Source organism: Diceros bicornis, chromosome 4 (genome assembly GCF_020826845.1).
Source record: "Diceros bicornis minor isolate mBicDic1 chromosome 4, mDicBic1.mat.cur, whole genome shotgun sequence".
Lineage (NCBI taxonomy): Eukaryota > Metazoa > Chordata > Mammalia > Perissodactyla > Rhinocerotidae > Diceros > Diceros bicornis.
The window spans coordinates 101,719,787-101,743,945 of NC_080743.1; positions in this window are offsets into that span (position 1 = coordinate 101,719,787).

Below are 24,159 nucleotides of genomic sequence, written 5' to 3' on the forward strand. Positions count from 1 at the left end.
GGACTCAAGGAAACTTCCAGGGCAGCTCCAGACACTGACCACCTGTCAGGTACATGCCAGGGCCCACTGGACAGGATATTGAGGTGAAAGGTGACACCTACAAATCTCAAAGGTACTAGGTCAAGTATTCATTTCCTTGATCAGAAATTGGATTTGAGTTTCCTGGTCAAAGAATTCAATTGCCACAAACTCCGTCCTCTGAGGGGCTATACCGTGTCCCATTCCCTTCAGACCACACTCAGTACCACACTGATATTTTGACCGGTAGTGCCCAACCAATGGCTGCAAAACTGCAAAAACAATACCTCCCTCTTCCAAGAAGTATTTTTGACCAACTATTCTCAAAACTAGTTGAACTTCAGGCTGACTTCTTAGGCTAAAGCTCTATACAATCTCCACCTTTCTTGTTCAAGGCAGAACACCACTTTAGAATGGTTCTCATGCTTCTGCATTCTGAATGAAGGCTTATGTTTCACAGTGTTCTGATTGATTCTTCTACAGTTTCTGGCGCTGTGACCTGGACCCTCTGGTGCTCAGCCTGGATCAAATACAGTAGAAACTTTTGCCATCTCCTCTTCTGGGAGTTCCAGTGGCTGCACAGCTGAGTAAGACCTGCTGCTGACAAACGCACCACTCTCTTCTCTTGAGCATTCCCTAAGCCTTTATTCTTTCTCTTTATTGTCCTTGGTGTATCTTGATTTGAACTGTCTTGCACCATTCAGGGCTCTTATAACAGGGTGAGGTAGAGTGCTGAGACTATTATTTTTTTTACTTTTTGTTTTTTGGTAAGGAAGATCGGCTCTGAGCTAACATCTGTTGCCAATCTTTCCTCTATTTGCTTGAGGAAGATTGTCCCTGAGCTAACATCTGTGCCAGTCTTCCTCTATTTTGTATGTGAGACACCACCACAGCATGGCTTGATGAGCAGTGTGTAGGTCCACACCCGGGATCCAAACCCACAAACCCCAGGCCACCAAAGCAGAGCGTGCAAACTTAACCACTATGCCACTGGGCCGGCCCCTGGGCCCATTATTGTCTCTTGTTTGTTCTCATCATTTAAATATGGGCAATCATCAGTTATTCAATGAACTTTCCCATCATTGTCCCACTTCTTACACGGATGTACAATATGGTGCAAATAGCACCAAATATGTGAAGCTCTGACAGGATTCTATCAAGGACGATTTAAAACTTCAGTGACCACTCTCGGGAATTCACATGTAAACAAAATTATTCACGCTCCTGGTGCCTTAGAATCAAAGGATTCAAAAATTCCAAATGATTTGATGGCAACATTTTTCTCTTGTTATAAAGAGGTCTCTGGAAGGCGGGAAAATTCTAAAATTGCTTCCCTTAAGAACTCTTAGAAAAGGCTAATAACAATCTAGAGAACCTAATAATGCCAATTTCAAGGCTCCGCTCCCTCCTCTGACCAGCTCCACATGGGCCTCTCTTTTCATCTCCTCCTGACCTTGACCCTTCCTCCCTCTTGCTCTGCCTTCCCCTGCCTCCTTCTGCACCACCACTGGGCTTCTTTTTCCTTCACTGCTCTTTCCTAAATACATTCCTCTCACTGACAATATCTCCTCACAATGGCTTATAATAAGGTGTGAATGAGGATCACCCCCTACATCAATGGGCTTAGAAAAAAAAACCTTGGCCAAAATCAAATTTGCATAATCTAGTAAAAGACTTTCCTAACTTTCTGAAGGAAAGATAAAAATTTATCAAAAAATTTAGGATTATTCTAAAAACTTATAATCTGCCATATCTTTTTGTACCTAGAGATGCAAAACTTGAACAGAAAAGCCACGCAGACTTACCACCAAATTATGTTAAATATTTGCATCAAAATTTGAGCACAAATGGATATTTAAAAGTTGTAAAAATAAGACCAGACCTCTTTGTAGCTTTCCGTGAAGTCTTTCCTGTAGAAATTGGTCAAAAAGCCAAGTTTGTAAACAGAAAGAGAATAAATCCATCCTAATTTCAGAGACCACTTAACTACCACCTTCCAGGAACACTTTAGTCAGATCCTGGGTGCGCACCGACGCACCGCTTGTCCGGCCATGCTGCGGCCGCGTCCCACATACAGCAACTAGAAGGATGTGCAGCTATGACATACAACTATCTACTGGGGCTTTGGGGGGAAAATAAATAAATAAAATTATTAAAAAAAAAAAAAAAAGAAAAAATATGTAGACAAAGTTAATAGCTCTTTAGATTAAGTAACTAGATAGAACTAGAACAAGGCCACCTCTATGTCTAGTCTAGACAAAGTCACCCGTTGGTATTGTAAGGGAGAGGGACATTGGAAGAACAGTCGCTCTGCTTTAGCTTGGAAGATAGGATCTACAAGGACAAAGGACGAAGTGTGGCTGCCAAAATGACACCTCTGTGCAGAAGTAGCTGCTCTGGTCTGCCCACAATTGCCCTTAACACAAAAGGGAGAGATTTCCATGCAGTTGCAAAACCAGAATGTTTTATTTCTGCCATAAACTGTACAAGTTTTCCATGATTCCTATCACTGCAAAACCCTAAACCCCACCACCCTTCTTGCCCTCCCAAAGGATGATGAACCTCATGATTCTCATGCATCAATTTGGGAGAATTCCTTGCCTCACTTTCATCTTTTTTTTAAATTTTATTTATTTATTTATTTTTTCCCCCCAAAGCCCCAGTAGATAGTTGTATGTCATAGCACGTCCTTCTAGTTGCTGTATGTGGGATGCGGCCTCAGCGTGGCCGGAGAAGCGGTGCGTCGGTGCGAGCCTGGGATCCGAACACGGGCCGCCAGTAGCGGAGCGCACGCACTTAACCACTAAGCCACGGGGCCGGCCCTACTTTCATCTTGACTTTTAATTTCGTCCCATTGAGGTACAAGAACACACTTTGTATGATCTGAATTATTTTAAATTTATTGAGCTTTGTTTTATGTCCAGAATATGGTCTGTGCTATATGGTTCCATGTGTACTAAAAAAGAATGTTCTTGTAAGAGTTTGGGTCAGCTACACAGAGGTCACAGTCCCTAAGACGTTCTCACCTCTGACACCAACTGCAAGTTCAGGGTGTTCCCAAAACTACCCTCAGTTTTGATAACTTGCTAGAAGAACTCACAGAACTCACTGAAAATATACAGTACTCAGTTACAGCTTATCATAGGAAAATGATACAGATTAAAATCAGCCAAGCGAAGAAGTACATTGGGCAGCATCCAGAAGTACCAAATTCAGAGGTCCCATTTTCCTTTCCCTGTGGAGTCAGGATGTGCTGTTTTTCTGACATCAGTATGTGACAACACGCAAAGAAGTATTGCCTACCAAGGAAGCTCACTTGAGCTTCAGTGTCCAGAGTTTTTTTTTTTTTTAATTATTTTATTGAGGTCAGGTTGGCTTATACCATTGTGTAAATTTCAGGTGTACATTATTATATACCAGTTTCTCTATAGACTGCATCGTATTCACCACCAACAGTCCAGTTTTTATCTGTCACCATACATATGTGCCCATTTACCCCTTTCCCCCTCTCCCAGAGTTTTCACTGGGGCTTCATTACATAGGCATGATTGATTGATTGCCCACCTGGTTGAATTCAGTGTGCAGGTCAACTGATACTGAGCGACCCAAAGCCCTTACCCTAAGATTATTGTGTGTGGCCATTGTCGCCCTAAGATCTGATGTGGCCAGCCTAAACAAAGACGCTCCTGTCAGGTATGACACAGATTACCTCTTAGAAGCTGAGGGCAAAGGCCATACTTCTCTTTGGGCAAGGCCAAATTCTTTACTGCACAATTCTGTTGCTGTGTAGAATGTTCCACAAATGTCAGCTAGGTGAAATTGTTGATAGTGGGGCCAAGACTTCCATATCTTTACCTATTTCTATCTACTTGTATCAATCGTTGAGAGACAGATGTTAAAATCTCCAGCTATAACTGTGGATTTGTCTATTTCTACTTTTAGTTCTATCAGTTTTTTCTTCACGTATGCTCTGCTATAATGTGTGAAGATTTAAGATTATTATGTCCTTTTGATAAATTGACATCTTCATCATTATGAAATGACCCTCTTCAACCTTGGTAATTTTTTTTTATCTGAAATATACTTTGTCTGATATTAACATAGAAACTCCAGCTTTCTTTTCTTTTTTTTGTAACAGCTTTATTGAGAGATAATTCACATACCATAAAGTTCATCCTCTTGAAGGGTACAATTCAGTAGCTTTTAGTATATTCACAGAGTTGTGCATCCATTACCGCTATCAAATTCCAGAACATTTTCATTAACCCCAAAAGAAACTCCACACCAGCAATCACTCCCCATTTCCTTCTATCCCCATCCCTTGGCAACTACTAATCTATTTTCTGTCTTTATGGATTGGCCTCTTCAGGACATTTCTTATCAATGGGATCATATAATACGTAGTTTTTTGTGTCTGGCTCCTTTCATTTAGCATAATGTATTGAAGGTTCATCCATGTAATAGCATGTACCAGAACTTTATTTCTTTTTATGGCAGAATAACATTCCATTGCATAGATATACCATGTATCAGTTAACAGACATTTGGGTTATTTCCATTCTTTGACTGTTATGAATAATGATGATATGAACATTCATGTATAAGTTTTTGTGTGGACATATGTTTTCAATTCTCTTAGTATATACCTTCTCTTGGGTGTGTAGCTAGGAGTGGAATTGCTGTGGCCTATGGTAAGTCTATGTTTAACTTTTTGAAAAATTGCCCAGCTCTTTTCCAAAGCAACTGCACCATTTTACATTTCCAATAACAATATATTAGGGTTCCAAATTTACCTTGCCAACACATGTTATTATCCTCATTTTGATTATAGCTATCCTAGTGGGTGTGTAGTAGTATTTCATTGTGGTGTTTTTTTTTTTTTTCTGTGAAGAAGATCAGCCCTGAGCTAACATCCATGCTAATCCTCCTCTTTTTGCTGAGGAAGACCGGCTCTGAGCTAACATCTATTGCCAATCCTCCTCCTTTTTTTTCCCCCAAAGCCCCAGTAGATAGTTGTATGTCATAGTTGCACATCCTTCTAGTTGCTGTATGTGGGACGTGGCCTCAGCATGACCAGAGAAGTGGTGCGTCGGTGTGCGCCCAGGATCTGAACCCGGGCCGCCAGTAGAGGAGCGCGTGCACTTAACCGCTAAGCCATGGGGCCGACCCTCATTGTGGTTTTGATTTACATTTCCTTAATGACTATAGTGATGTTAAGCATTTTTTCATGTGCTTATTAGCCACTTGTGTATCTTCTTTGGAGGAATGTCTATTCAAATTCTTTGCCAATTTTTTTTTTCTTGGTGAGGAAGATTAGTCCTGAGCTAACATCTGTTGCCAATCCTCCACTTTTTCCTGAGGAAGATTGGCCCTGAGCTAACGTCTGTGCCCATCTTCCTCTATTTCATGTGGGACGCCTACCACAGCATGGCTTGAAAAGCAGTGCGTAGGTCCGTGCCTGGGATCCGAAACTGCAAACCCCGGGCCGCCAAAGCGGAGCATGCAAACTTAACTACTACACCACTGGGCCAGCCCCCCTTTGCTCATTTTTAAATTGGGTTATTTGTCTTTTATTGTTGAGGTATAAGAGTTGTTTATATATTCTGGGTACAAGTCCTTTATCAGATATATGGGTTGCAAATATTTTCTCACATTCCACGGGTCATCTATTTGCTTTCTTGATAGTGTTCTGTGAGGCACAAAAGATTCTAATTTGATTAACTCCAATTTATCTATTTTTCCCTTTGTTGCTTGTTCTTTTGGTGTCATATCTAAGAACCCATTGTCTAGTCCAAGGTCAAGAAGATTACCACCTATGTTTTCTTCTAAGAGTTTTATAGTTTTAGTTTTTAGATTTAGGTCTATGATCCCTTTATTAAGTTACTTTTGTATATGGTGTGAGGTAGGGGTCCAAATTCATTCTTTTGCCTGTGGCTATCCAGCTGCCCCAGCACCATTGTAGTGTTAAGTGACTGAAATTAAGCCTTTTGATTATAGTGTAAGTGCCTGACATTAAGATTTTGATTGCTGAGGCATCCATTTCAAAAGACATCCATCTTTAATAAACATATTGCTATCTGTATGACACAGCTACTAGTAAAACAACCAGATAAGGAATTAGGCTGCCTCCACCTATGAAGGTCCCTCTTTCAGAAAGTTGTGGGTAACCTAGATAACTGACCATTTGAGTGACCCCACTTCTCCCTTCCTGCAACTTAATTCCCACTCTTATGCTTTAAATTAGCCAATAAAGAGTGAATTGCAAAACCCTAGACACCTCACCCTTGGACCCTAATAATAGCAAAGCCCCAGGTCCACTCTTTCTCTCTCTACCTGTGACTGTGTTGTATGCCCTTTGGGCATGCCGTGTACCCCCCAGGAACTGTAAATAATAAATCTTATTCCTCAAAGTTTCCTAATTGCTTTTGCTAAAGTGTGTCCTGCAATCATAATAAGAACCACAAAGGCCATTCCAGCCACAACATTGGCCCAGTGGGGGAAATGTCTGTGGGGGCTTGCTATGAGAAATATGGGCCCAGGTAAGTGCTTCACATATTCCTAGCTGATGGTATCACTATCAACAGGCTGGGACTGACGCAAAGCCACTTGTCAAAAAGATTATTCTTTTCCCATTGAATGGTCTTGGCACCCTTATTAAAACCAGTTGGTCACAGATGTATGGATTTATTTCTAGATTTTCAAGTCTATTCCATTGATCAATATGTCTTTCTTTATGCCAGTACCACACTGTCTTAATTACTGTAGCTTTGTAGCAAGTTTTAAAATTGTGAAGTGCATCTTCCAACTTTGTTCTTCTTTTTCAAAATTGTTTTCAATATTTTGGTTGCTTGCATTTCCATATGCATTTTAGGATTCCTTTGTGAATATCTGCACAAAGGGCAGCTGAGATTTGGATGGAAATTGCATTCAATCTGTAGATCAATTTGGGTAGTATTGTCATCTAACCATATTAAGTGTTCCAGTCTATTGACACGGGATATCTCTCCATTTATTTAAATCTTCTTTAACTTCTTTCATTGATATTTTGTAGTCTTCAGTGTACAAGTCTCACCCTTGTTTTGTTAGATTTATTCCTAAGTATTTTATTCTTTTCGATTCTATTGTAAATGGAAGTGTTTCCTTAATTTCATTTTTGGATTGTTCATTGCTAGAGTCTATAAATACAACTGATTTTTGTATATTGACCTTGTATCAATATACAACCTTGCTGAACTTCCTTAATAATTTGAATGGATTTTCTATATGTGTGTGTGTGTGTGTGTGTGAATTTCTTAGCATTTTCTATACATAAGATCTTATCATCTCTGAATAGAGATAGTTTTATTTTACTTTCTAATATAGATGTCTAATTGCCCTGGCTAGATCCTCCAATATAATGTTAAATAGTAGTGGTGAGAGAAGACACCATGTCTTGTTCCTGACTCATTGGTTATTTATCAGTGTGTTTTTTTTTTTTTTTTTTGTGAGGAGGACTAGCCCTGAGCTAACATCCGATGTCAATCTTCCCCTTTTTTCTTGAGGAAGAATGGTCCTGAGCTAACATCCGTCCCCATCTTCCTCTAGTTCATATGGGACGCTGCCACAGGATGGCTTACAAAGCCATGCATCGGTGCATGCCTGGGATCTGAACCTGCGAACCCCGGGCTGCCGAAGTGGAGTGCGTGCACTTAACTGCTACACCACCAGGCCAGTCCCTAATTTCAATCCTTTTGAATTTATTGAGGCTGGGTTTATACTTTAACATATAGTCTACCCTGGAGAGTGTTCCATGTGCTCTTGAAAAGAATGTGTACGCTACTATTGTTGGGTGGAGTGTTTTATAGATGTCTGCTTTGTCTAGTTGCTTTATAGTGTTGTTCAAGTCTTCTATTTCCTTGTTGATCTTCTGCCTAGTTGTTCTATTTATTATTGAAAGCAGGGTACTGAAATCTCCAACTATTATTGTTGAATTCTACATATCTCCATTCAATTCTGTCAATTTTTGCTTTGTGTTTTGAGACTTGATTGTTATGTACATATATGTTTATAATTATTATGTATTTCTGATGGATTGACTCTTATAAAATGTCTTTCTTAATCTCTAGTGACAATGTTTTGTCTTAAAATCTATTTTGTCTGATATTAAAATAGCCACTCCAGCTACCTTCAGTTACTATTTGCATGGTATATCTCTTTACATCCTTTTAATTTCAACCTCTGTGTGTCTTGGAACCTAGACTATATCTTTTGAAGATAACTTATAGTTGGATCTTATCTTTTTTTATCACTCCTGCCAATATCTGCCTTTTCATTGGAGTATTTAGTCCATTTATGTTTAGTGTAGTAACTGATGAGGTAGAATTTGTGGTCTGCCATTTTACACAAAGGACTCCCCTTATTATTTCTTATAGAGCCGATAGTCTACTGATGAATTATCTAAGTTTTTGTTTATCTGAGAGTGTCTTAATGTCTTCTAAATTTTAGAAGGATAGTTTTGCTGGATATAGAATTTTTTCTTTTAGCACTTTGAATATGTCACCCCACTGCTTTCTGGCCTCTATTGTGTCTGATGAGAAATCAACTGTCAATCTTATTGAGGATCTCTTGTATGTGATGAGTCACTTGTTTCTCGCTGCTTTAAAATTCTCTCTTTGTCTTTTGACAGGTTTTCTACGACATGTAAAGGTGTGGATCCCACTGAGTTTATCCTGAGAATTCATTGAGCTTCTTGGATGTGCAGACTAATGTTTTTCTCCAATTTTTTGGCTGTTATTTGTTTAAATATTCTTTCTGCCATTTTCCCTCTCCTCACTTTCTGAGACTTCAATTATGCTTGTTTTGGTTCACTTGATGGTGTTCCACAGATCTCTGAGGCTCAGTTCATTTTTTTCACTCTTTTTTATTTTGATTCCTCAGGAGAGATAATCTTAAATGACCTTTCTTCAAGTTCTCTGATTCCTCTGCCTGTTGAAATCTGCTGTTGAATCTGTCTAGTGAATTTTTCGTTTCAGTAATTTTACTTTCAACTCCAGAATTTCTATTTACTTTGTATAATTTCTCTTTATTGATTTTTTCTCTTTGGTAAGACATCATTTCATCCTTTAATTCTTTAGATACAATTTTTTAAGTTCTTTGAGCATATTTATAGCAGCTCATTTGAAGTCTTTGTCTGGTAAGCTCAACATTTGGGGTTCTTCAGAATCTAATTCTATTGACTGCTTTTTTCCTGTATGTGGGACATAATTTTTGGTTTCCTTGCCTATCTCACAATTTTTTGTTGAAAACTAGACATTTTAAATTATATAATGTGGCAACTCTGTAAATCAGATTCTCGCTCCCTCCTCAGGATTTACATCTGTAAATGTAAACTTTTACAGTCACTGAAAGTGACTTTCCTGGACTAATTCTGTAAAGTCTGTATTCTTTGTCATATGAAATCTCTGCTCAGTTAGCTTAGTAGACAGCTAATAATTGAACAGAGATTTCCTCAAATATCTTGAACCAATGAGTCTTCCAGCTTTTGCTGAATGACTCTATGTGTGTATTGGGATATGGTTTCAATGATTTGTCAGGCAGTTTACATTTCTCATGCCTTCACTTCTTGCCCGGGCAAAGCCTCAAGGTCAGCCAGCAGTGAGACATTAGGGCCTTCTCAGGTCTTTCCTGCGCATGCACACAACATGCATGTGGCCTTAATAGATTGCCAGGACTATGTCAGATCTTTTCAAATCTCCCTAGGAACATCTCATTCTCCAATTTTCCCTTTTAAGATTTTTCAACAGCCTATTGTTAGCCCCAACTGTTAACAACACCTCTGGCAGCTACAATGTTAAACAATTGCCACTGATTGTTTTTGAAAAATGCCTGTGGATAGGGCTATTCACAGAGATTGAGTTCTAATTCAGGTCAACTAAAGACAAGCTCTGAGAACAGGACTTTTCAGTGAGCTGCCAGACAAGTCAAATAGAGACAATCTCTGAGATTGAGGCTTTTGGGGAACTCCAAACTCATTCTCCCCCCTCCAGTAGCTGCTAGTCTGCTGGTTGTCATAGGCCACTGTAGATGTGAGGCTGTTGGCTTTTAATGATACTTTGAAGCTGGGAAAAGGAGTTTTGGATTAGGGAAAGTTAAAACACCCCAAAGTTCATTGTTCTTACTGAGATTCAGCCATCTTTCTTGATCAAACACTGCTCAGGTTATTGAAAGCCTCTGTTTAATTTCAAACATCTGAAAAAGTTGCTTTTGACAGTTGTTTCCAGATTTCTCATTGGCTTTATGGAGGAGCAGATTTTTGGAGGTCCTTAATGCCATTCTGGAAGATGGAAAGTTCTCTAGCTTTCTTTTATTTTGTGTTAGCATGGTACATAATTTTACAGCCTTTTACTTTTATTCCATTTGTGTCTTTATTTTAAAGGGAGTTTCTTGAAAGTCATATCTACAGTCATGTCACTTAATGACAGGGAGAAGTTCTGAGAAATGCATCATTAGGTGACTTTGTTGATGTGCAAACATCATAGATAGGACTTATATAAACCTAGATTATATAGCCTACTACACACCTAGGCTACATGGTACTCATCTTACAGGACCACTGTCATATATGCAGTCCATCGTTGACTGAAATGTCTTTATGTGGTGCATGACTGTAGTTGAATATTTGCTTTTTTATCCAATTTGACAATCTCTGTTTTTTAATTGGGATGTTAAGAAGGTTTAATTTTAAATTATTTATTGATGTTGTTGGATTTAAAGCTACTTACTTGCTATTTTCTTTCTATTTGTCCCATCTATTCATTGTTCTCTTTTTTTACCTTCTTTTGGATTGAGTATGTTTTATGATTCCATTGTATCTCTTTCATTGCCCTATTAGCTCTAGCGTCTTGGGTTTTCTGTTTTGTTTTGTTGTTTTGTGTTCAGTGGTTGCTTTATGGTGTATAGTATACACTTTTAACTTATCACAGTCTACTTTGAAGTAACATCATACTACTTCACAAATAGTATAAGAATCCACAACAGTATACTTTCATTCCTCCACTCCTGGTCTTTGCCCTATTGCTATCATATAATTTACTTCTACATATGTTATAAATCTAATATTACATTTGTTATTTTTGCTTTAATAATCAATTATCTTTTTAAGAAACTTAAAAAATAATTTTTAAAGTTCTTTTATATTCACCCCTATATTTATCATTTCTTGTGCTCTTCATTTTTTGGTGTAGATTTAGATTTCCATTTGATAGTATTTTCCTTCTTCCTGGAGGCTTCCTTTACCATTCTTTTATTTGAGATGTGCTGGTACAAATTTTTTCAGCTATCGTATGTTGAAAAAGTCTTTATTTGGCCTTTGTTTTTGAAAATTTTTCTCTGGGTATACTTCCAGTACTTTAAAGATATTGCTTCACTCTCTTCTGACTTGCATTGTTTCCAACAAGAAACTGCTGTGATTATTATCTTTACATTCTGTACATAAGTTGTCGTGTTTTTTTTGATCTGGCTGATTTTAAGATTTAAGATTATCTCCTTATCACTAGTTTTAAGCAATTTGATTATGATGTATTTTTGTTCCTGAGTCTTGGGTTTGGGGTTTGTTGAGATTCTTGGATCTGTGGATTTACAGTTTTCATCAATTTGGAAAATTTTTTATCCATTAGTCTTTCAAATATTTCTTGTGCCTGCCCCTTCACTCCTTCAGGGACTTGAATTATATGCATATTAGGCCACTTGAAGTTGTTCCATGTCTCATGATGTTGTGTTTATATTTTTCAGTGTTCTTTTTCCTTCTGTGTGTTTCATTTTGTATGTTTTCCATTGCTACACATTCAAATTCTTTAATCATTTTGCTGTAGTGTCTAATCTGCTATTAATCCTGTTATGAATTGAGCTGTGTCCCCCTCAAAGTCCATATGTGGAAGACCTAACCCCCAATGTTACTTTATTTGGAGATAGGGCCTTTAAGTTTAAATGAGACCATAAAGGTAGGGCCCTAATCTAATAGAACTGATGTCCTTATAAGGAGAGGAAGAGACACCAGAAGTGCATGCATACAGAGAAAAGGCCATGTGAGGACACAGCGAGAAGGTGGCCAACTGCAAGCCAAGTGGAGAGTCCTCACCAGAAGCTAACTCTGCTGGCACCTTGATCTTGGACTTAGCCTCCAGAACTGTAAGAACATAAATTTCTATTGTTTAAGCCAGCCAGTCTGTGGCATTATTTGATGGCGGCCCTAGCAGACCAATGCAAATCCCATCCAGTGTATTTTTCATCTCTAGAAGTTCTATGTAATTTCTTTTTTTGTATCTTCCATGTCTTTCAACATGCTTTTAATTTCCTGTATCTTTGTGAAATTACGGAATATATATCTATCATTTGTGTCATTTCTGGGTCTGTTTCTATTGATTGATTTTTTCTCCTCATTATGGGTTGGTATTTTTCTGCTTATTTGCATGTCTGATAATTTTTTATTGGATGACAGACATTGTGAATTTTACATTTTTAAATGCTCATTTTTTTTTTTTTGTAGTCTTTAAATATTGTTGTGTTTATTCTGGTATGCTGTCAAGTTACTCGGAAACAGTTTGGTCCCTTCAAGGATTGTTTGTTAGCTTCGTTAGGTTAAATCAGAGCTGTCTTTATTCTAAAACTAAATTGGCCCCATTACTGAGGCAACCCATCTCATTACTCCACCCCAGCCCTGTGTATTACAAGGTTATTCCACTCTGATTGCTGAGAATATGAACTATTCTCAACTCTGTATTTTCTGGCAATTATTCTGCTGCTTCTACACAGTGGTTCTTTCCCTCATCTATAGTATTTTCTCACACCCATGTGTTGATCAGTATTCAACTGAAGACTAAAGGGAAATCCTCTGTAGATCTCTGCAGCTCTCTCCTCTTCAATATTTTGCCCTGTGAATTACAGATGCCTTGACCTTTCCAAATTCTCAACTATAGCTCCTCAACTCAAGGAGACCCTGGGCTCTATTTCTCCTCACTGTGCTGAGGTCTAGAAACTATCTCCAGCTATGAAGCTAGGTGATTCATTTTTTCTCCTCTTCTCCCTGGAACCACTCTTCTGCATTGCCTGTTGCCTACTTTAGGAAAACCATCATTTCTTATCTTTTGTCTATGTTTATAGTCATTTAAGGTGGGAGGGTAAAGTAAATCTCATCCCTGTTATACTTCCATATTCAGAAGTGGAAGTCTCCCTAAAAACTAGGTCCTTCCAGCTGAACAGGTGCAAATAGCATAATATCATTAATGTGTGACTAATGTGGTGATCTTGAGATGTCAGCATGATCAAAATTTCTTTGCATTATATTATATTGTGTCAGAGAAAAAGAAATTTAACTCGAGCAAATCTGTGAAGGCGTACTGTAGGTTCTTCTAGGTCAAAGTAAATAGCATCTGGTGATCCTTGCAAACTGATAATAGATTTTTTTTAAATTCTTTGCAAAATCAATAAGTGCATAGCAACTATTTTGATTTGTTCCAGGCAATATACCATGTCTGGAACAACAGCTGTAATTGGAATCACTATCTGATGAATTTTATGACCCCAAATTGTTCTCAAGATCACAAGCTGAACAGGTGAGTTGAATGGGGATATTTTAGATGTCCACATCCATACCAAGCTAGGAAGCAAGGTCAACAAATGCAAAACATTACTACTGTGTTGGTCATATTTTCTGATTATATGAGATAAAATTAGAAATCAATAATAAAAAGAAAAATTTTAAATGCACACAAATGTTTTAAGTTTGGAAAACTTAAAACACACCTCTCTCTATGGACTTACATGGAAAGAATAATATACAGTTGAAGTAAATAATTCAAGATTCTGAGTATTGTTTAATATATGATACCATTTGTGAAAAAGGGGTAAAATATATATATGTTTGAATGTAGATATAAAAATTATTTGGAAATATACCCTCAAAATTTAACAGTGGACATTTGTATTAGAGGAGTGTATAAAACCCTGGATGGGATGGCAACTTTTCACGGAATACCATTTCACATTTTTCATTTTTGATTTCTATGAATATACTAACTAACCAAAAATTGTGCTTAAACTTATTTATAAAATATACTTTAACAATTCATGAGCCAAATAAGAAAACATAATGGGGAATTGGAATATATTTAGAACTGAGTGACAATAAAATCTTTACTTTTCAAAACTTGTAAGAAGTGACTGAAAATTACAAGAGGAACATTAATAGTCTTAAATGCATATAGTAGAGCAGAAGACAGATTGAAGTTAAAGTGGCAAGAATCCTCTTCTAAAAATTAGAAATATAATAATAGTGCAAATTCAAGGAAACATTTTAATTGAGTTCTATTTCTGACTATATTATGGAGAGTTAACGAACAAATCTACTGTTCCAATTAAAATTCTGAGTAAAATATTATTTTTAAAAACTTTTTAAGTGTGTTGCTGGATGGGCATAAAAGAAATCTCCGAATTCCCACTATGAGTTATAAGAGGAGTTCAAAAGGTTCAGTGCTCTAGCATCCACTCTAAGGTTTTCTGACCAGCCCTGAGGACTTGACTTCCATTTTGATGGCTACATGGATCACAGGACCTCCTAAGTAGGGAATTTAATAGGAGATGGCTATTTATAGTTAGGACCCAAAGGAGAGCACTCCCAGTGTAAAAGTAAACAGAAATTAAATCATGTTGTAAAAGAAATCAGGTGACAAGGAAACATAGCTGGCTTGACCTTAGTACTGGAGATCATGAGAAGAAAATCTCCCTGGATACTTTACAACAACAAGCCATCTGTAGTAGCCAGCATCTAAGAGGGGCCCAGTGATCTCTGCCTTCTGGCATTCACACTCTTGCATGTAGTTACCTCCTACATTGAATAGGGCTAATAATAGCTAATAGGGTATTGCAGAAATGGCTGTGTGTGATTTTCAAGGCTAGGTCCCATAAAATATTGAGGCTTCTAGTTGTCCGTCTCTTGGAACACTCATTGTGGGAGAAATCAACTGCCATGTCATGAAGGCTCTCAAGCAGTCCTATGCAGAGGCAAGGAACTGAGGTCTCCTGCTAGCAACTAGCACTAACTTGCCAGGCCTGTGAGCTGCCTTGAAGATGGCTTCTCCAGCCCCAGTGAAGTTAGGCCTTCAGACGACTGCAGCCCCCGCTGGCCTCTTGACTGACACCTCGGGGGAGACCCTGAGCTGGCATCACCCAGACTCTACAAAGACCATGTAAAGGTAATAAACAGTTATTGTTTTAAGCTGCTAAATTATGTAATTTGTTATGCAATAAATAACTAATATACGAGTCCTCACAAAGGTTTTGGGTCTGAATTTCTGCTGCCTGTGTGGTTAGAAAAATTTCAAGTAGAAATTTGATAACTGGCAGAAACAAATACAAACTTTCTTAGGAGAACTTATTTTCAACCCAGGCCTCAAAGAGCTACTGAGGATAAATTTCAAGGAAAAAAATAGTTTACTTTGAGAATCACAAAACACCTACAGGCAAAAGACACCATGAGTGAGAGCTGGAGACCCAACAGATGGCAGAAACAGAAAAGCAAAGACTCCATGTATCAGATTTTTATCAAAGACTCTAAAATGATTATGTTTAATATGCTTCAAGAAATAAAAGCAGGAAAAAGAAACTATGAGTAGGAAATAAGAAACTATAATGAACAACCCAGCATATTTTTGAAAAAACAAAGTAGAACTTCTATAAATAAAAAATATACGATGTTAGGGCCAGCCCGTGGCTTAATGGTTAAGTGCGCGTGCTCCGCCACTGGTGGCCCGGGTTCGGATCCTGGGCGTGCACGGATGCACCGCTGCTCCGGCCATGCTGAGGGCATGTCCCACATACAGCAACTAGAAGGATGTGCAATTACGACATACAACTATCTGCTGGGGCTTTGGGGAGAAAAAAGGAGAAGGATTGGCAATAGATGTTACCTCAGAGCCGGTCTTCCTCAGCAAAAAGAGGAGGATTAGCATGGATATTAGCTAAGGGCTGATCGTCCTCAAAAAAAAAAAAAAATTATGTTAAATTAAACAGTCAAGGGACTGATTAAATAGAAGATTAGACATAACTGAAAAGAGAATCAGTGTACTGAAAAATAGATCCAAAGAACTTATCTAGAATGCTGTCCATGGATTCAAAGTTGGAAAATGTGAATGAAAGGTTAGGAGACGTGGAGGACAGAGTGAGAAAGTCTAACACATATCTCCCTGGCATTCTAGAGGAGGTAACAGAGAGAGTGGGGATGAGCAATAGCTGAAGATAAAACAACTAGGAATTTTCCAGGGTTGTTGAGAAATATCACTCCTCAGATCCAGAAAGCCCAACAAAATTCAGGGAGGATAAATAAAAAGAAATTCAGCAAAAACATATCACAATTTAACTGCAAATCAGGAAAGAACAAGAGACAATCTTAAAAAGCAGAGTAAGTTCAAAGAAAGTATAACAAAGAAAATAATAAAAGTAAAAGCAGAAATTAATGAAATCGAGAAGAAATGACACCATAGAGGGATCTATAAAAACAAAGCAGGTGTTAAAATAGACAAACTTATAACAAGATTGATAATAAATAAATACTTAATAAATGCTTACATATGAATAATATCAGCAATGAAAAAGGAGACATAATTTCTTTTCCATTAAAGTCTTTAAATACGGGCCAGCCCCGTGGCTTAGCGGTTAAGTGCGCACGCTCCGCTGCTGGGGGCCTGGGTTCGGATCCCGGGCGCACACCGACGCACCGCTTCTCTGGCCATGCTGAGGCCGCGTCCCACATACAGCAACTAGAAGGATGTGCAGCTGTGACATACAACTATCTACTGGGGCTTTGGGGGAAAAAATAATAAATAAATAAAACTTAAAAAAAAAAAAAAGGTCTTTAAATACTATAGGAGTCGGGGCCGGCCTGGTGGCGCAGCGGTTAAGTGCGCATGCTCCGCTGCGGGCCCGGGGTTCGGATCCCAGGCGCACACCGACACACCGCATGTCAAGCCATGATGTGGTGGCGTCTCATATAAAGTGGAGGAAGACGGGCACGGATGTTAACCCAGGGCCAGTCTTCCTCAGCAAAAAAGAGAAGGATTGGCATGGATGTTACCTCAGGGCTGATCTTCCTCACAAATAAATAAATAAATAAATAAATACTATAGGAGACTATCATAAAGAACTTTATGTCAATAAATTAGTAAATGGACAACGCATTAGGATACATTTGGCTTCATGTAACAGAATACCCGATTAACAGTTGTTTGAGCAATAAGATATTTAATTAAAATACAGAATGGATTTGGGGCAGACAAGCTAGTGCTCTCTACGTGGACTTGGCACCAACCATTTTCCACACAGACTTTCTTTGAAGTAAAACATTCATACAGAAAAGTGCACAAATCAAGTGCAAAGCTCAAATATTTTCACAAAGTGAACACACTCACATAACCAACACCCAGGTCAAGACACAGAACATTACCAACAACCAGAGCCTCCTTGTAGCAGTCACAATCTAAAGCCTACTCCTCCCGGTGCTTTTAGTCCATATGGATTCAAGTGGCTTTTATTTTAAAAGCACAAACATCTTTCTGCCCACCAGGTACTAAAACAACTACAAATTGAAATATTTGTTTTCCTCTAGAGTTTAAATTCTTGCCTTTATGAGCTATGCCTGCTCACTAAGTCCTCCAGATCCACAGCATCTGCTGAGGTTTCCAGGAGGTGCACACGGGTAGACAAGACCAGTGCTGTAGTTGAAGGTTTGGGATGCGGCAGCTGTGCATCCTGAGGCCCCCCGAGGCCTACACAGTGGCTTTGCCGAGGGGTGTATTGTCTCGCTAGGGACCACATCTTCGTTTAAGGCACAACGTGTGCAGCTCTGCTTTGTAGAAGTACAAGCCGCAATGTCCTGACACAAGCTGTAGTCATCTGCCAAGGTCAAAATATGAGGTGGCTTAAGACTTAAAGCCTCTTGCAGAAGTTAAAAGCTATCTACACAACTGTAAAAACCCACCTAGCTTAATATAAGCTTATTAATTGCCAAATTCAAAACATGCTGAGAATTCTCTAAAGTCTAAAGCTCAAAGCCATACACGCTACCTCCCCAAAAGCCACTGTGTGTACACATTTTGTCACCCAGAATTTAACTCTCTACTTATTTACCAGTGTTTACAGATTGACATTTACATGTTGGGTCTTTGAGGTTACACCTCAAAAATGTAGGCCTCTTTACTTCAAAGGCAAGGCCTGCCCCTGTGTATCTTACAGCATGGGAGAGAACAAGCAGAAGACTCGACTCTACAGGCAAGCCAGCTTCCTAGATGAGGGATTATGCTATCCACGCCCATTCTCCCAAACTCATCACTCAGTAACCCCTACTCCTCCTCCCAGGGAAGCTAAGAGTTAGGGAGCCGAGAGACGTCGGGAAAATTATTCTAATGAAGCTCTCCTCACACTGAAGGAAATACCAAGTGATGGAAAGATGCAAACTCATGGGTTTAAAGTATCAGAAAACCATGCATTGGAAGTTAGGAGAAGAACTCATCTTAGAATGCCAAAACTTCTTTAGGAGAATGTGTACCAGGCCAGGGGATGGGGTCAGGATCTATGCACACAACTTGCCAAACAGCTCGAGCTTTGATAGGGTGCTCAGACGGGCTAAAGGTGAGCAGAAATGGAGCCAAGGGAAATCCACCTTCTGCTCTGGTAATAACTAGGTCTTTATCAGGACATAAGAGGTCATGTTCTCTACAAACAGGGAGCAAAATGCATAAAGAGGGACCACAGGGGTGAAGGGACAGCGGGATGAAATACAAAGACCACAGGAGAGATGGACAGGGAGTTGGGCGGGATACGGGAGAACTGCACGGAAGTCACAAGTGTCCCGACGAGAAGATGCACGCGTGAGGCTGAGGGTACAGGTGGGTAACAGGTGGGTGAGCTGACGTTCAGACAGCGTAACAAAGCGGGGCAGGAGGAGAAAGTCCCCTGACATGTGGAGGGAAAGGAGGAAGGATGAAACACCAAGAGAAAAGATGATAGCAATAGAGGACAGAAAACAGATTTAATTCAAGAAGTACTGCTGTTGGTAAGGGAGGAAAATGAAAAAGAAGTCAAAATTAGAAGTTTTTGGAGCTGGAAAAAAACCCTAAGTATTAGGACTAAAGTGGATCACATAATTGAATAAAAATTAACAAATACACACACACAGACATACCCTAGCAAAATTTCTTAATTACAAAAATAAAGAAAATCAAACTGGGTAGCTATAAAGGAAAGAAAAACATGTTTGATTTTAATCTCTTCTGGAATACTAAATATAGGAAGTCAATGGAATAACAGGTACAGAATTTTCCAGGAAAAATTATGTGACGTAGCCGTAAGTTAGCAAAAGACACATACTGAAACAGACCTTCTTTTTCAGGTATCCACAAGGTCAAAGCCACTTTTGTAATAATATTAAGACATTATTTGCCTTTTTTGCTCTGTTGATATTTGTACTATTGACGCAAAAGCAACAGTAGGGGGCCAGCCCCGTGGCTTAGCGGTTAAGTGCGTGCGCTCCACAGCTGGCGGCCCAGGTTCTGATCCCGGGCACGCACCGAAGCACCACTTCTCCGGCCATGCTGAGGCTGCGTCCCACATACAGCAACTAGAAGGATGTGCAGCTGTGACATACAACTATCTACTGGGGCTTTGGGGGAAAAAATAAATAAATAAAATTGAAAAAAATTAAATTTTTTTCAATTAAAAAAATTAAATTTTGTTCAAAAAAGCAACAGTAGGTAAAGCTGCCGGCAGCTTAGCACAAATCAATGCCATGGTACCAACTGCACCAGCAGTTATATTCTTCACCACCACACACTTGTGGGGAAAAAAAAAGAGTGTCCTTGATGAAACAATAAAAAATATTAATTTACTAAATTTTGATCCTTAAGTGCACATTTTTTAATATTCTGTGTGGCAAATAGGAAGTATACATAATGCACTTCTGCTGTCTAGATGGCTGACTCAAGGAAGAGCACTTGTGTGACTGAGTTGCAAGCTGAACGAGCTACTTTTTTCATGTATCACCATTTTTACTTGCAAGAATGACTGACAGACAAACTGTTATCGAGACCTGGGTATTGCCAGACGTTTTCGTGAAAGTGAACAAAGTGAATCTATCACTTCAAAGAAAACAATTCACAGTGTTTGTTGCCAATGAAAAAATTTGAGATTTCAAGTGAAAATTAAAATACATTAGAAAGGGGCCGGCCCTGTGGCTTAGCGGTTAAGTGCTTGCGCTCCGCTGCTGGCGACCCGGGTTTGGATCCCAGGCGCACACCGACGCACCACTTCTCTGGCCATGCTGAGGCCACGTCCCACATACAGCAACTAGAAGGATGTGCAGCTATGCCATACACCTATCTACTGGGGCTTTGGGGAAATAAATAAATAAATAAATAAAATTATTAAAAATATATATATATATTAGAAAAGTTGTATCTGCCATTCTGAGCTCAGATCCCCAATACGTAAATAGACTTTTCTGATGAAATCAGTGGTAATGCAAATGCAAGTGATTTTTAAAAATATTTTTAAATGAAATATGTTAACATTTGAAAGATACGCATAACTCAGTGAGTCAATAATTTCCAAGTGACCAAATGCATGATGTTTCAAAATTATGCCTGGGTAAAAACTCCATTTAAAACATGAAAGATAGGTCAATAGATTCTACTTTAACAGAATACAAATGGTTCATTGATATGGTTTTAGATTCCATATTGCAACTAACCTTTAGGAAACTACCATTTGTTGAATTTTGGGTATAGTATCAAAGAAGTATATCTAGAATTATCCAAAAAGACTATTAAAATACCTCTCCCTTTTCCATTTACATATTGGTGTGAGGCCAGATTTTCTTCAAATATTCTAACCAAGACAACATATTACAACAGATCGAATGCAGAAGTGTATGAGGTAGCTTCTATTTGGCCAGACATTATAGAGATTTGCAAAACAGTATTTTATATGCAACCAAATGAATGTTCTCTGGTGAAGACAACAGAAGAGTATTCTCAGATATGCAAGGGCTCAGCAAACAGGGCACCCACCTGTCCTTCTTAAAAACAATCACTGGAGGATTTGCTTCTGCCACTCAAGACATGAAAATTATGGCCATGAGAATGAAGAAACTGGGCAATGAAAGGATTGTTTGTGATTTACAAATAGCCTCAAAATTACTTGCGCTATGGTTGGAAAAGGAGCAGTTCTTCAAAAGGGGAGGGGATGCTAGACGACAAAAACTAGGAGTCCACACACCCCCTGTCAAAGTCCCCCTGTTTGGAATGCCCATCGCCCTCTGTGCTCATCTGAATCCTATTTATATTTTAAGCCAAAGCTCAAATCCTACATTGAGAATCGTAGACTCTCAGTAGTGAAAAGGAGTAGGAGAGAGGGAAATAATTTATAGAGATCTATTATCTTGTACCTGTCTGGGTGTTCAAAATTCATTTATATTTAATCCTTACAAAAAAAACAGAGGAATAGGTTTTGCTATCTCCATTTTATAGGCAAGGAAATCGAAGTTCAGAGAGATTAAACCACTCGCCCATTGTCATCCTTGTAGCTAGGGGTAGAATGCAGACCCAAACCCAGATCGTTTCTACTTTGAAGCCCATGCCCTTTGCATCTCACTACACTGCCTCACAGGTCACCTAATCTAAATAAGCTGTGCCCAACCTGGTACTTAAATCCTCATTAAGACACCCTCACAAACGGTTACCAGCTCAATCCCCTCCAGGGACAAAGAATTCCACACACTGTAATGCAGTCCATTATATCTATGGACTGCATTAAAAGCTTTTGTCAATATTAAGCTGACACAGTTCTTCTCAAACCTCTACCCATAAGTCCTCACAATACCCTTTGGGGTTATGCTAGTGGGAGGGACTGTTAGTGGGATATGTGTTCTCTTCTTCTTGCGTGGGAGTGGAATTCTTGCCTTGGCACAGGGGCAGGTGTTCTGCAAAGCTAGTGCAGCTGAAGCCTCGGATCCCTGCATTTCCTGGGCCTGGGCGAGTGCTCACGGCTGCTGGGGTTGTGGAGCGCTCCAGATGGAGGAGGGACAGGTTGCCATTAGGGAGCATGTCTGGTAAATTGGCTCAAGGTCTCAGAATGGGACCCGAAGCTCCAAAGCTCCAGTAATTTGTTGTGATTTCTTTTCTCATACTCAATGAATATTTACTTTTGTATCTAATTTTATACTGGAAACTTTGTATTATTTTCTTTAAAGAGGGTTCCAAAAATTGTATTTAGCCCCTCAAAATCTGGACTGACCCTTGGTTTGATCCATAGCAGTCTTGTTACATATATTTTTAATACTGTATTTATGTTTGAGTTTTTACATGAGAGAAATTAATTTCTATCTTATTCAACCCATTTTTGTTATTTTGGATCTAGGTCACAGCAGCCAGACCAATATCCCAACACAGAATGTTTAATTTTTATTTTGCCATGTGCATACATGACCACCACTCTACTATCACCTCCATAGTGACTGGTCCAGGGGAGGCCTGACCCAGGCCAGGCCAATAATTCTTTTCCCATGATTTTCAAACTGGGACTACAAAGAGAGTCAGTCTCTCTGGTTACCTGCACTTTAAGCTGTAGAGCATAGGACCACCTGGCAATCTCTCTTTACAACTGTGTCTCAGTACTTCCACAAGGAGGAAGCCGGTGGGCATGAAGGGAACACAATGAAAGAAACGGAAGGACAAGAGCTGCAGAAAGTCTGTCTTTTCAGTTGTTCCTTGAGCCGAGCTGCACTTCTGCTCTTCTTGTGGTTGGGTTCATCAATTCTTTCTTGACCAGAGAATTACACCAATATCCTTCCAATAAATTCCTGGCTTTGCCCAAGCTAGTTAAGTAGAGTTCTGTCTCGTAATCAAGAGGCCTGCCTATTAAAACTCATTGTGCTGGAAAAACTCATTATGCACTCTCATAGGGCATACATGAAGGAAGCCAGAAGAGGGGCCCGGGGAACTGCCACCCTGTGCCTTTTCACATTAACAACTTGCCTATGACTCTATGTCTCCTGAGCTCCTAGATCCAGAGATCCTACTGCCTAACTGACAGAGTATCACAAAGTCACCTCAAACTCATTATCGTCTTTCCTCTTAAACCTCTGCCTCCAGGGGTCCCCGTCACAGTAGACGGCATCACTACTCACATTCAGGTGCTCGAGTCACAAACTTGGATGAGGTCCATGCCTTATAAAGCCTAACATGTCCTGGCCTCGGCTGACCCCTCTACTTTAACCATATGCTGTTCTCGCCTCCATTCTCTACCTTCCAGCCACACTGGTTTATCTAAAATTAATGAAGTACCATCTCCCTTTCCCCCAGTGTTCCTCCATTGTACCCATTTTGCATAGAACTTTCCTATGCAAACGCATACCTCCTATGCAAAGTACTTAAAATGGAGAGCCATGGCAGTCCCTGCACCCGTGGGCTCCCTCTGCCTTCCTTAGGTCTTCTGTCTGTACCTGACACAGCTCTCAGAAATAGGGTCATCCCAATCCTCACACACCTCAGAGTTTGAAATGGGGTAGAAACAGAAAAAACTACAGAGGTCACAGTTTTGTAGTGATGTGTGTCAAGGACCATACTGATGTAATCTTACGTGGGATGACTTGGATAAGGGCTCAACCTCACCTAATGAATAAATGATTGGACCTCTGCCGCCACCCTGGTGAGGAAATTGATTCTCCATGTCCCTTGCTTCCTCAGCCTGCTCTCTTCTTAATCAGAATCTCACACAGAAGCATCTGGTTGGTTAGCCTGCTTCCATGTCTGTGCCATAACTACTAGAGACACTGAGACAGTGAGGGGCTGGCTTCTGCTTTATGGAGGGAGGTGAGACTCCTAATGTCAGGAAAAAACCTGCAAGGGAAGGGTGATTGAAAGATGCTGGGCAACCTCAAAGCATAAGTGTCCCCTCCTCACGGCTTAACCCAGTCAGCTCATGGCATCCCTGTGGCCATGGAGATTGCTTCACAATACGCATCTGACCTATTTCAGGCCACTGAAACGCTGGGGAGGTTTTGGGAGGCTATTGTAAAAGAAGGTCTCTCATTCTTAAGATCTACTGGAAGCAGGCTCT